Here is a 13,979-nt window from a genome sequence, read left to right as displayed (position 1 = left end):
TGTATCTTTCTTCCAACTTTCGTCCTCATTTTTATTTAAAGTACATCATTAAACATTTTACTCTCAACGTTTTCAAACATTTCTTATCACAAGTTTTCTAACTACATACTATTACTATGAAAAACATTATTACTATCTAACTTCTTAAGGCAACACTATCATGTTTTGACTAAGTGCAACAAGTGAACATTCCCTTTAAGAGGGAATCCAAGTCTTTTCAGAGGTAGTGCAAATAATCACATCATTAATTTTCAAGTTGGTTTAAAGCAGTATGACGTGATCTGAGGGACCCGTTACGAACCCCCAAACGTTGGTCTTGGGTGGGCTACAAGACGTGTAATCCTGACACGGAATTCTGCCACACCAATGGGTTTTCCTTCAGGTCTGTGAAGCAAAGCAGTTATTTTTACAGCATAATTTAACAGCAGTTTCTGTTAAGAGGCAGTCTCTGTAAAAGCCTCCTATGTAAAACCAGTAGAAAACACCTTTAAGAAGGTGCAAACTATTTACAAGAGCAGTTTGTGAATCATTCACCATCTATGATTCCAATGTTCTTTGGTAAAACAGTGATGAACTTTTGTGCAAAACTGGAAACAATAGGAATCCCGGGTAAACAAAGGGATCCCTTTAAGAGTTAACCCTAGACGGGTTTTAAAGCAGCAAAGAAGAAACAAACAGTTTTAAAAGAACTATATACATTTTTCGGTTCTCCGAGGTTTATTCTGGCGATCTCCACCAGGGCTTTACCTGACAGGTAGCCCTCTGTGGCTTAGGATGGCTCGAATCCAGGTTCACTTCCGGCGCCAGGTACACTCCATGAGTTTGTTTTTCCTGCACGGTCAGGTCGTGCGCGGCAATAAAAGTCTGAGTGGTCCGGTGGATGATGCAAGTGACAGCAGGAGCTGCTGCAGCCGCGTCAGCGGTAAGTTCTTCTTCCAGGGTCCTGGATACCGCTAAGAGGGCTGTGCACCTCTGTAAGTCCTGGGCCCACCAGCTATTTCCCTTCTGGTGCCGGCGGTAGGTCACAGCCTCCCCAGGATTCAAGGCCAGATCCGTGCTGTCTCCGCACAGGCAGGACTTCACCTCGTCCTGGGTAACATGGACTTTCACTGGGGATCCAATTTCTTGGATGAAACCTTTCCCCTCTTGCGGTTGGTACTTCACCACAACACCCCACTTCGGTGGAGAGTCATCCAGCATTTCGCCTCGAGCCTCCCACTCCACTTCCCGCTGGGACTCTGCGATTAGATGCCGCCGGTATTCTCCCCAGGGAAAGGGCCCAAGGTCATGCTCTTCCGGTGGTCTGGGGTCTGGTGACGGGGTCGCCGAGGCTCCAGCAGTCGTGGTGTGGAACGGAGTAGGTGCGGAAGGAAGGCGGACCCCCGAGGCGCCACGGCATTGAGTACCTGCACTAGGGATGACTCGTTCGGCGCCACTCCACTCCTCCTGGGGAGGCGCTGGGGTTGGTGGCGGTGCAGGCAGCGGGGTCTCCATAGACAGCTCCCAGGAGTCCAGGCTCTCCAATGGTGGCATATTGGAGTAGTCCTCCGGTGACGAGGGTCTGTGCGGGGCCATTCTTTTCCGAGGGTCCCCTCTGATCTCCAACTCCATTTCTTCTCCTTCTGGAGAATGGTTTAGTTTTTTCAGTCTCCGCCCACCATGGAGAATCAGGAGGCGGACCTCGGCTGCTGACGGACACGTCCTTAAGATACAGAAATATTTAAACTGGGCGGCCATTATTCTTCGCGCTTCTCAGTTCGTTCACGCCCACAACTCCACGCCCTTCTTCTTCGTCTGCGCTCCTCGTGGCGCTATAATGGCGGCAGTTTTGGCTGGAATTTTGGTGGCAAATGGCAATACACAGTCTTTAGGCAAACCACAGTTCCAATCACAATTCTGGCACAGTTCTTAGGCACACATGACCCGATTTTTCAGGCTTAAGTAGATCCTGTTCGTGACGCCAAAGTTGGAGCACCCCCACGTTAAGCACAATGGGGTACTCGGTACCGGGTCTATCTCTCTCGGTTCTGGGGATGTCACGGTGGCCGGACCCGGTCCATGGCCCTTCTGAGGGGCATCCAATTAAAGGTATAAAGTTTGTCTGGTGTTCGTGACGCCACCTGTGGTATTCGGTCAGGGTGACCAACGCTGCTTAGGGGTTCCACTGGGGTGATGGAGTGGCAGCTAGATGGTGTACCTTCCCACAGGTGAAGTATGTCCCCAGGGCTTCCCTGATGTGTAGGTGGTGATGGTGGACGATGTAAGGCCCAATGAATAACGAGGTTGCAGTCTCTTTACCTTTTACTGAAGACTTCAGCGTCCACAGTCCAGAGTACCGTTCACAGGGCAGGCAGGGTCCGGCTGGTCCGAAGGCACATCCAGAGTTCTCTTAACCAGGTGGAAATCAGTAGCCTTCCTACTAGCGCCTGTATGTTGTAGTACTTCCCTGCTGAGCACCACGGGATAGTCCTCACAACTTTCGTGGATGTTTCTGATGTTCTCTCTCTCTGTCCCCCAGATGGTATGTATAGGACAACCCGTATGACTGGGATAGCCTGGGGCTTGTTTGTAGGGACCCTAGAGACACCCCGACCCCCACAATTTGCCACCGTGTCTTCTTAGGTATTAAGGTCGGGCAGCCAACTTGGAATTGACTGTCCTGCCAGTCTCTGAAGTAATGCATAGAGTCAATTACTCCCTCGGTGTTCCGGCCACCGGCTACGCGCCTCAGAAGGAGGATGCCGATCTTGGGGCAGGACTCCTCCCGGTATTATCTCCTTGTGCTGTGACTTCGTTTCTCACTCTCCACAATACAATTCCTTTCTTGTCCTTTCTTAGGAGGCTGCCGCACGTGGGGCAGGCGCAGCTCCGTAGCTTTCTATCTCGTGCTAGACCTCTGTCAGGATCCCACCCCTGACAGGGACCCTCTGTCTGCAGCTCAGATGTTCCTCCTTTTCCCCGTCTGCCTGACAGGAACCCTCTGGGTCAAAACCCAGGCAGCGTCTGACTAACTTTCTATCCAACCCACCAGTTTTACCCGTATGTGAGGAGTGCCCTAATAGATAGAAGCAAGGCTCCCCCTGGTGGACTGGAGTGTGAAGTGTAGTGTGTGACTTGTGATACCTGGCAAGGTGAACTCCTTTAGTACCATCAGACGTAATATCACTCCCCCTGGTGGAAGAGCGACATTACTGCAACGACCAGGACTGTGGGGCGCTGCATATGTCCCCAGGGCTTCCCAGAGTGTAGATGGTGGATGGTGGATGGTGTAAGGTGCAATGAAGAACAAGGACACAAGGTTGCATTCTCTTTACCTTTACTGAAGGCTTCAGCGTCCACAGTCCAGAGCACCAGATCACAGGGCAGGCAGAGTCCGGCCGGTCTGAAGGCAAATCCAGAGTCCCCTTATCCAGGTGGAAATCAGTAGCCTTCCTCTAGCGCCTGGGTGTTGTAGTACCTCCCTGCTGAGCGTCTCGGTAAGGTCCTCACAACTGATGTTGGTGTTCTAGATGTTATGTCTCTTTCTCTGTCCCCTGATGGTAAGGATAGGACAAACCCGTAGGACTGGTGGCCTGAGGCTTTTTACAGGGACTCTAGCACACCCCGGCCCCCACAGTTGCCACTGTGCCTCCTGGGTATGGGTCGGGCAACTAATATGGAATTAGCTGTCCTGCCGGGCTCTGGAGCAAGGCTTGGAGACGATGACTCCCTCGGTGTTCCGGCTACCGGATCCTGTGCCTCAGAAAGGAGGCAGCCTTTTGCAGGGCAGAACTCCTTCTCATTTCCTCTCCTTTTGCTATGACTTCGTTTCTCACTCTCTACAATACAATTCTCTTCCAATGTCTCTTTCTTAGGATGCTGCCACATGTCGGGCAGGCGCAGCTCCGTGGCCTTCTGTCTAGGCCTCTGACAGGATCCCACCCCTGTCAGGGACCCATTACCTTAGCGGAGCTCAGATAGCAGCTTACTGGGTGAAGCCCAGCTCGCTTCTGCCTCACTTCCTATCCAGACCACCAGTTTTACCTAATTGTGAAGAGTACCCTAATAGATAGGAGCATAGCTCCCCCTGGTGGACTGGAGTGTGAAGTGTGTTGTGTTCTTTGTGATACCTGGTAAAGAGATCTCCTTTATTGCCTTCAGACGTAACATCACTCCCCTTGGTGGAAGAATGACATTACTGCAACGACCAGGACCCTGGGGTGCTGCAAAAGCGTTCTATAAGCGCACAGCGCCGCACTGGCGGTTACAGCAATAGACGCTGTATCGTGTGTCTTCATGTTGACAGCTTAGTCAGGCGCTAGACAGCAAGTATCCACCTTTTGCGAACAGTCATACACAAGGGAGGGGATTTTAAAGAACAACTTGCACTCATCAACACACACACGATTCCAAATGTACACTAGCGCATGGCCGTGCGGCCATGCGAACCTTTTATAGATGCGGCAAGAACAGGACCTTCCCAGAAGGACCAATGGGAGTCAGCCACAGAAGAAGAACACCTTCAGGACCTTCCTAAAGGACCAATGGGATTTGCTGCAGTATCTAAGCATGTGACCTTTGATCTCCAATGAGAGATCCTGCCCTGGGTGTTCTGTCCTTCTAACAGGACAGGGGTTCGTTCCATGCATTAAAGGTTAATTACTATTAGTGTTTGGTTTTTGCTGTGTTATAGCACCACCCAGTGGTGGATAAATTTATAACCTGTGTTTTCCATGTAATAATAGAGTGTTGCATTATGGGATTGCACCAAAGCATCATGGGACAGGGAAATCCCCCATTTTCTCTCTGTGCATCTCCCTGGACACATGTGTTATCTGCTGTTGGAGCTACCTCACTTACTTCTCATCCTTGTTAAGTTTATCCGGTAAGATCATTATCTCTGTTCTTGTAATGTAGTGTTGTACAGAGTGTGATTAAGGGTACCGTCACACAGTGCAATTTTGATCGCTACGACGGCACGATTCGTGACGTTCCAGCGATGCATTTACGATATCGTTGTGTCTGACACGCTACTGCGATCCGGATCCCCGCTGAGAATCGTATGTCGTAGCAGATCGTTTGAAACTTTCTTTCGTCGTCTAGTGTCCCGCTGTGGCGGCATGATTGCATTGTGTGACACAGGTTGAATACGATGTGCGCACAGTAACCAACGGCTTCTACATCGCAAATACGTCATGGAATTATCGCTCCAGCGCCGTGTATTGCAACGTGTGACCGCAGTATACGACGCTGGAGCGATACTTATACGACGCTGCAACGTCACGAATCGTGCCGTCGAAGCGATGAAAATGGCACTGTGTGACGGTACCCTAACTGTATAGCAGCCAGTACACAGGAAATGTGGTTACCAGGAACCTGCTGTATGTAGTTATGTAGAAGTTGCACCATACTGTATGTTTCCCTGTTAGTTGCAGTTGTGTTATTGTTTAGCCCAATACTTATACATATCATTTGTATTCTTCTAGTTTTACCGCGCTCATGTTTACCAATAAACAAGTTAGACTACAGAGGACAGTCTGCTTATTTGGGAGACAGAAGTGGTTTATGCCGTATGTCGGATCACACACCGTATCAACGTGTATGAAGACAGAACAGTAAAACGGAAGCTAGGCGCCGGGATTACAGTAAAGGGAGGCTAGACGCCAGCGATAGCAAATACCACCTACGCAGCCGCTTGTACCACACCGCACTACCTGCAGGTACCGCAGCGGCCGCCATACAGTCACAAGTACCGAGAGTGCAGCCCACCAAGCACCACACGTCTCAGTCCACGCCGAAGTCACCCCTACCCGCTCTGAGACGTCCTACAGCCTGCAAACGGACATAAAATGTCTGCAAGTCAAACATCTTCACTCAAGACGAGATCCCAAACAAGCCGCTCTAGCAAGTCTTCCTCGAAAAGGTCTGCCACCCTCGCCCGAGCAGAAGCTGAGGCGGCGAAAGTAAGATCCTCCTTCGCTGCACAAGAGATGCAGTTAAAGTTAAGACAAGCAGACCAAGAAGCAGAAAGAGCCCGCCTGCAAGCAGAGCAAGAAGCAGAAAGAGCCCGCCAAGAAGCAGAAAGAGCCCGCCTGCAAGCAGAGCAAGAAGCAGAAAGAGCCCGCCAAGAAGCAGAAAGAGCCCGCCTGCGAGCAGAGCAAGAAGCAGAAAGAGCCCGCCTGCAAGCGACCTTAGAAAGGCTTTCCGCTGAAAAAGAAGCAGCAGCCGCAATAGCCAAAGCTGAGTTTTTAGAAGCCGTGGAGTTTCCTGAATCCGAGCGAGGCAGCGACATACGCGGACCAGACCTTGATCATCAGGACCCTGCTCAACGCATCTCAGAATATGTCCGCCAACATCCCAAAGTGGAAGACAACTCTGATCCATTACACCAACCAGCCTATACAGATTACCAGAGATCCTTCCTCCAAACACCGTACTGGAAGCAGGAAAGTATACTGCGAAACGACATTGATCACCACTACCGTCCTACGGAACAGAAGGTACGGCCTCCGCCCAGACTGACAGGGACACCCTTCGCCACTGAACGGGTTTATACAGAATTTCCTATGCCAGAAGCTCCTACCAGGTATGAGGATGCACCACAAACACCGCATAACAACAGCACACCAGCTCACGTCGGCACAGACTCAGCCACTATGAACTTTGCAAGGTTCTTTACCCGCAGGGAGCTGGTGACCAAGGGACTTGTAAAGTTCACTGATCGAGCTGAAAGCTACAGAGCATGGCGAGCCTCTTTTCAGAATGCCATCAGAGACTTGCATCTTTCCAGTAGTGAAGAGTTAGATCTATTGGTTAAGTGGCTTGGGAGCGAGTCAGCTGAACATGCCAAAAGAATCAGGAACATTAACATAAAGTACCCACACACAGGACTTCGTATGGTGTGGGAGAGACTCGAAGAATGTTATGGGTCAATAGAAGCTATAGAAAATGCTTTGTATAAAAGAATTGATGATTTCCCCAAGATAGCAAATAAGGGTTATCAAAAGCTCAGGGAACTGAGCGACTTGTTAATGGAGGTACATGCTGCTCAGGCAGAAGGTGATCTACCAGGGTTGGCATTCCTGGACACTGCCAGAGGTGTCAACCCGATTGTCCAAAAGCTCCCTTACAACTTACAAGAAAAGTGGGTCAGTCACGGGTCCCGTTACAAACAGGCTCATAAGGTACAATTTCCTCCTTTTGGGGTGTTTGTAGACTTTGTTGCTCAGCAGGCTAAAGTGAGAAATGACCCCAGTTTTGATTTCACTATGTCATGTACCGCTGCCTCTGGTGTAAAACCCAGTAAAACACCAGTGGCAGTCCACAAAACTAATGTTACCTCCACAGGTTTTCCTTACAGGGCAAGTAAGTCCTCTCCAGAAGAGGACAAACCGCAGGATTTCAGCAAACACTGCCCCCTACACAAGAAACCTCATCCTCTACTAAAATGTAGAGCCTTCAGGGAGAAGTCTCTAGAAGACCGTAAGAGTTTCCTAAACGAAAACAAGATATGCTTCAGATGTTGCGCGACAACCTCACACTTCGCCAAGAACTGTGAAACCAGTGTGAAATGCACAGAATGTAGTAGTGTGGAGCACAACACGGCCTTACATCCTGGACCACCCTCAGGGGTATCGTCGCGAGTAGAAGAGTCTGCCGAAAAACAGATGGACACTGACATGGACACCCCAGTGGTCACTTCTCGGTGCACAGAGATCTGCAAGGAACTCGTAGCAGGAAGATCCTGCTCAAAGATCTGTCTTGTCAGAGTATTCCCAGCGAGCCAACGGGATAAGGCGATCAAGGTATATGCAATCTTGGATGATCAGAGCAACAGGTCTCTAGCTAAGTCCTTTCTCTTCGACACCTTCAACATTGCTGGTCCCGGCTCTCCGTACTCCTTGAAGACATGTGCAGGTACTGTCGAGACGGCGGGGAGGAGAGCAACTGGATTCAAAGTAGAGTCTATAGACGGTCAAACCTGCTTATCCTTGCCATCAATACTGGAGTGCAACCAGATTCCAGACAACAGGTCTGAGATACCTACACCAGAGGTAGCAGCTCATCACACCCACTTGAGATGTATAGCTCACCGGATACCAGAGCTCGACCAAGGAGCTCCTATCGTCTTACTTCTCGGAAGAGACATACTACGGGTCCACAAGGCTAGAGGACAGATCAACGGCCCACAAAACGCCCCATATGCTCAGAGACTTGACCTAGGATGGGTCATTGTGGGAGATGTCTGTTTGGGTGGAGCACACAGGCCGACATCAGTCAACAGCATCCTCACCAATACCCTCGAGAATGGACGCCCGACTCTCTTCCAGCCATGCGAGAGCAGTTTCCTGATTAAAGAATTGCCACACCACACCCCTCCACCTTGTCCGTTAGCTGATCCTTCCTGTGAAGACCATGCATGCGACAGTGAGCAAGATCATATAGGGTGCACAGTTTTCCACAGGACAAGGGAAGACAACCAGGTAGCAATGTCCATAGAGGACAGACTGTTCTTGGACATCATGGAGCGAGAGATAGTAAGAGATGAATCAAAGAGTTGGGTCGCACCTTTACCATTCAAACCACAGAGGCAACGCTTACCCAACAACAGAGAACTTGTCTACAGTCGATTTGTCTCCCTTACGCGCAAACTGCAGAAGGCACCAGAAACAAAACAACACTTCTTTACCTTCATGGAGAGAATATTCCAGAGTGGCCACGCGGAAATTGCACCTGCACTTCAAGATTCCGAGGAATGTTGGTACTTACCTATTTTCGGCGTGTATCATCCGAAGAAACCAGGTCAGATAAGAGTGGTATTTGACTCAAGTGCCAGATACGAAGGTGTTTCTTTAAACGACGTCTTCCTGTCTTGTCCAGACCTCAACAACAGACTTCTGGGAGTACTCCTTCGTTTCCGCAAAGACGCAGTAGCATTTATGGCCGACATACAACAGATGTTTCACTGCTTCCTTGTTAAAGAAGAACACAGAAACTACTTGAGGTTCTTCTGGTACCGCAATAATGACCCCTACAAGGACATCGTGGAATATCGTATGAAGGTTCACATCTTCGGGAACAGCCCTTCCCCTGCTGTCGCTATCTATGGCCTTAGACATTCAGCCAGAGAAGGTGAAGCGAAGTATGGATCGGATGTAAGATCTTTTGTGGAAAAGGATTTCTACGTAGATGACTGCCTGAAATCCACACCCACAGAGGAGTCGGCAGTCAGTCTCCTGAAAAGGGCACAAGAAATGCTCGCTTCATCCAATTTGAGGTTGCACAAAATTGCTTCCAACAGCCAGAAACTAATGGCAGCCTTTCCCTCTCAAGATTACTCAACCGATTTAAAAGACTTGGATTTAACCCCTTCATGACCCAGCCTATTTTGGCCTTAATGACCTTGCCATTTTTTGCAATTCTGACCAGTGTCCCTTTATGAGGTAATAACTCAGGAACGCTTCAACGGATCCTTGCGGTTCTGAGATTGTTTTTTCGTGACATATTGGGCTTCATGTTAGTGGTAAATTTAGGTCGATAATTTCTGAGTTTATTTGTGAAAAAAACGGAAATTTGGTGAAAATTTTGAAAATTTTGCAATTTTCACATTTTGAATTTTTATTCTGTTAAACCAGAGAGTTATGTGACACAAAATAGTTAATAAATAACATTTCCCACATGTCTACTTTACATCAGCACAATTTTGGAAACAAATTTTTTTTTTGCTAGGAAGTTATAAGGGTTAAAATTTGACCAGTGATTTCTCATTTTTACAACAAAATTTACAAAACCATTTTTTTTAGGGACCACCTCACATTTGAAGTCAGTTTGAGGGGTCTATATGGCTGAAAATACCCAAAAGTGACACCATTCTAAAAACTGCACCACTCAAGGTGCTCAAAACCACATTCAAGAAGTTTATTAACCCTTCAGGTGTTTCAGAGCAGCAGAAGCAACAAATAGGGGAAAAATTAACATTTAACTTTTTAGTCACAAAAATGATCTTTTCGCAACAATTTTTTTATTTTCCCAAGGGTAAAAGGAGAAACTGGACCACGGATGTTGTTGTACAATTTGTCCTGAGTACGCTGATGCCTCATATGTGGGGGTAAACCACTGTTTGGGCGCACGGCAGGGCTCGGAAGGGAAGGAGCGCCATTTGACTTTTTGAATTAAAAATTGGCTCCAACGTTAGCGGACACCATGTCAGGTTTGGAGAGCCCCTGTGTGCCTAAACATTGGAGCTCCCCCACAAGTGACCCCATTTTGGAAACTAGACCCCCCAAGGAACTTATCTAGATGCATAGTGAGCACTTTAAACCCTCAGGTGCTTCACAAATTGATCCGTAAAAATGAAAAAGTACTTTTTTTTCACACAAAATTTTTTTTAGCCTCATTTTTTTCATTTTCACATGGGCAACAGGATAAAATGGATCCTAAAATTTGTTGGGCAATTTCTCCTGAGTACGCCGATACCTCATATGTGGGGGTAAACCACTGTTTGGGTGCACGGCAAGGCTTGGAAGGGAAGGCGCGCCATTTGACTTTTTCAATGGCAAATTAGCTCCAATCGTTAGTGGACACCATGTTGCGTTTGGAGAGCCCCTGTGTGCCTAAACATTGGAGCTCCCCTACAAGTGACCCCATTTTGGAAACTAGACCCCCCAAGGAACTAATCTAGATGTATAGTGAGCACTTAAAACCCCCAGGTGCTTCACAGAAGTTTATAACGCAGAGCCATGAAAATAAAAAAATATTTTTCTTTCCTCAAAAATGATTTTTAGCCCGGAGTTTTTTATTTTCCCAAGGATAATAGGAGAAATTGGACCCCAAATGTTGTTGTCCAGTTTGTCCTGACTACGATGATACCCCATATGTGGGGGTAAACCACTGTTTGGGCGCACGGCAGGGCTCGGAAGGGAAGGCACGCCATTTGGCTTTTTGAATGGAAAATTAGCTTCAATCATTAGCGGACACCATGTCGCGTTTGGAGAGCCCCTGTGTGCCTAAACATTGGAGCTCCCCTACAAGTGACCCCATTTTGGAAACTAGACCCCCCAAGGAACTAATCTAGATGTATAGTGAGCACTTAAAACCCCCAGGTGCTTCACAGAAGTTTATAACGCAGAGCCATGAAAATAAAAAAATATTTTTCTTTCCTCAAAAATGATTTTTAGCCCGGAGTTTTTTATTTTCCGAAGGATAATAGGAGAAATTGGACCCCAAATGTTGTTGTCCAGTTTGTCCTGAGTACGATGATACCCCATATGTGGGGGTAAACCACTGTTTGGGCGCACGGCAGGGCTCGGAAGGGAAGGCACGCCATTTGGCTTTTTGAATGGAAAATTAGCTTCAATCATTAGCGGACACCATGTCGCGTTTGGAGAGCCCCTGTGTGCCTAAACATTGGAGCTCCCGCACAAGTGACCCCATATTGGAAACTAGACCTCCCAAGGAACTAATCTAGATGTGTGGTGAGCACTTTGATCCCTCAAGTGCTTCACAGAAGTTTATAACGCAGAGCCATGAAAATAAAAAATTATTTTTCTTTCCTCAAAAATGATTTTTTAACCCACAATTTTTTATTTTCCCAAGGGTAACAGGAGAAATTGGACCCCAAAAGTTGTTGTGCAGTTTCTCCTGAGTACGCTGATACCCCATATGTGGGGGTAAACCACTGTTTTGGCACACGTCGGGGAGCGGAAGGGAAGTAGTGACGTTTTGAAATGCAGACTTTAATGGAATGCTCTGCGGGCATCAGGTTGCGTTTGCAGAGCCCCTGATGTGCCTAAACAGTAGGAACTCCCCACAATTGACCCCACTTTGGAAACTAGACCCACAAGGGAACTAATCTAGATGTGTGGTGAGCACTTTGATCCCTCAAGTGCTTCACAGAAGTTTATAACGCAGAGCCGTGAAAATAAAAAATGTGTTTTCTTTCCTCAAAAATATTTTTTTAGCCCAGAATTTTTTAATTTTCCCAAGGGTAACAGGAAAAATTTGATCCCAAAAGTTGTTGTCCAGTTTCTCCTGAGTACGCTGATACCCCATATGTGGGGGTAAACCACTGTTTGGGCACATGGCGGGGCTCGGAATGGAAGTAGTGACGATTTGGAATGCAGACTTTGATGGAATGGTCTGCGGGAATCATGTTACGTTTGCAGAGCCCCTGATGTGCCTAAACAGTAGAAACCCCCCACAAGTGACCCCATTTTGGAAACTAGACCCCCCAAGGAACTTATCTAGATGTGTGGTGAGCACGTTCAACCCCCAAGTGCTTCACAGAAGTTTACAACGCAGAGCCGTGAAAATAAAAAATAATTTTTCTTTCCTCAAAAAAGATGTTTTAGCAAGCAATTGTTTATTTTCACAAGGGTAACAGGAGAAATTGGACCCCAATATTTGTTGCTCAGTTTGTTGTGAGTACGCTGATACCTCATATGTGGGGGTAAACCACTGTTTGGGCGCACGTCAGGGATCGGAAGGGAAGTAGTGACATTTGAAATGCAGACTTTGATGGAATGGTCTGCGGGCGTCACGTTGCATTTGCAGAGCCCCTGATGTGCCTAAACAGTAGAAACCCCCCACAAGTGACCCCATTTTGGAAACTAGACCCCAAAAGGATCTTATCTAGATGTGTGGTGAGCACTTTCAACCCCCAAGTGTTTCACATAAGTTTATAACGTAGAGCCGTGAAAATAAAAAATAATTGTTCTTTCCTCAAAATTATGTTTTAGCAAGTAATTTTTTTTTTTTGCAAGGGTAACAGGAGAAATTGGACCCCAATAGTTGTTGCCCAGTTTGTCCTGAGTACGCTGGTATCCCATATGTGGGGGTAAACCACTGTTTGGGCGCACGTCGGGGCTTGGAAGGGAGGGCGCACCATTTGACTTTTTGAACGCAAGATTGGCTGGAATCAATGGTGGCGCCATGTTGCATTTGGAGACCCCTGATGTGCCTAAACAGTGGAAACCCCTCAATTCTAACTTCAACACTAACCCCAACACACCCCTAACCCTAATCCCAACTGTAGCCATAACCATAATCACAACCCTAACCCCAACACACCCCTAACCACAACCCTAACCCCAACACACCCGTAACCCTAAATCCAACCCTAATCCTAACCCTAATCCCAACCCTACCCACAACTGTAACCCCAACACAACCCTAACCCTATCCTTAACCCTAACCACAAGCCTAATCTTAACCCTATTTCAAACCCTAGCCCTAATTCCAACCCTAAGGGTACCGTCTCACATAACGATTTACCAAAGATCACGACCAGCGATACGACCTGGCCGTGATCGTTGGAAAGTCATTGTGTGGTCGCTGGGGAGCTGTCACACAGACCGCTCTCCAGCGACCAACGATGCCAAGGTCCCAGGTAACCAGGGTAAACATCGGGTTACTAAGCACAGGGCCGCGCTTAGTAACCCGATGTTTACCGTGGTACCAGCGTAAAAGTAAAAAAAAAAAAACGTACATACTCACATTTCGGTGTCCTTCAGGTCCCTTGCCGTCTGCTTCCCGCTCTGACTGAGTGCCGCCATACAGTGAGAGCAGAGCGCAGCGGTGACGTCACTGCTGTGCTGTGCTCTCACTTTCCGGCCGGCAGACAGTCAGAGCGGGAAGCAGACGGCAAGGGACCTGAAGGACACCGAAATGTGAGTATGTACGTTTTTTGTTTTTTTTTTACTTTTACGCTGGTAACCACGGTAAACATCAGGTTACTAAGTGCGGCCCTGCGCTTAGTAACCCGATGTTTACCCTGGTTACAAGTGAATGCATCGCTGGATCGCTGTCACACACACCGATCCAGCGATGACAGCGGGAGATCCAGCGACGAAAGAAAGTTCCAAACGATCTGCTACGACGTACGATTCTCAGCAGGGTCCCTGATCGCTGCTGCGTGTCAGACACAGCGATATCGTATGGATATCCCTGGAACGTCACAGATCGTACCGTCGTAGCGACCAAAGTGCCACTGTGAGACGGTA

This window comes from Ranitomeya variabilis, chromosome 3, assembly GCF_051348905.1.
Source record: "Ranitomeya variabilis isolate aRanVar5 chromosome 3, aRanVar5.hap1, whole genome shotgun sequence".
NCBI classification, from domain to species: Eukaryota; Metazoa; Chordata; class Amphibia; order Anura; family Dendrobatidae; genus Ranitomeya; species Ranitomeya variabilis.
Note: the sequence above shows the minus strand (reverse complement) of the source record.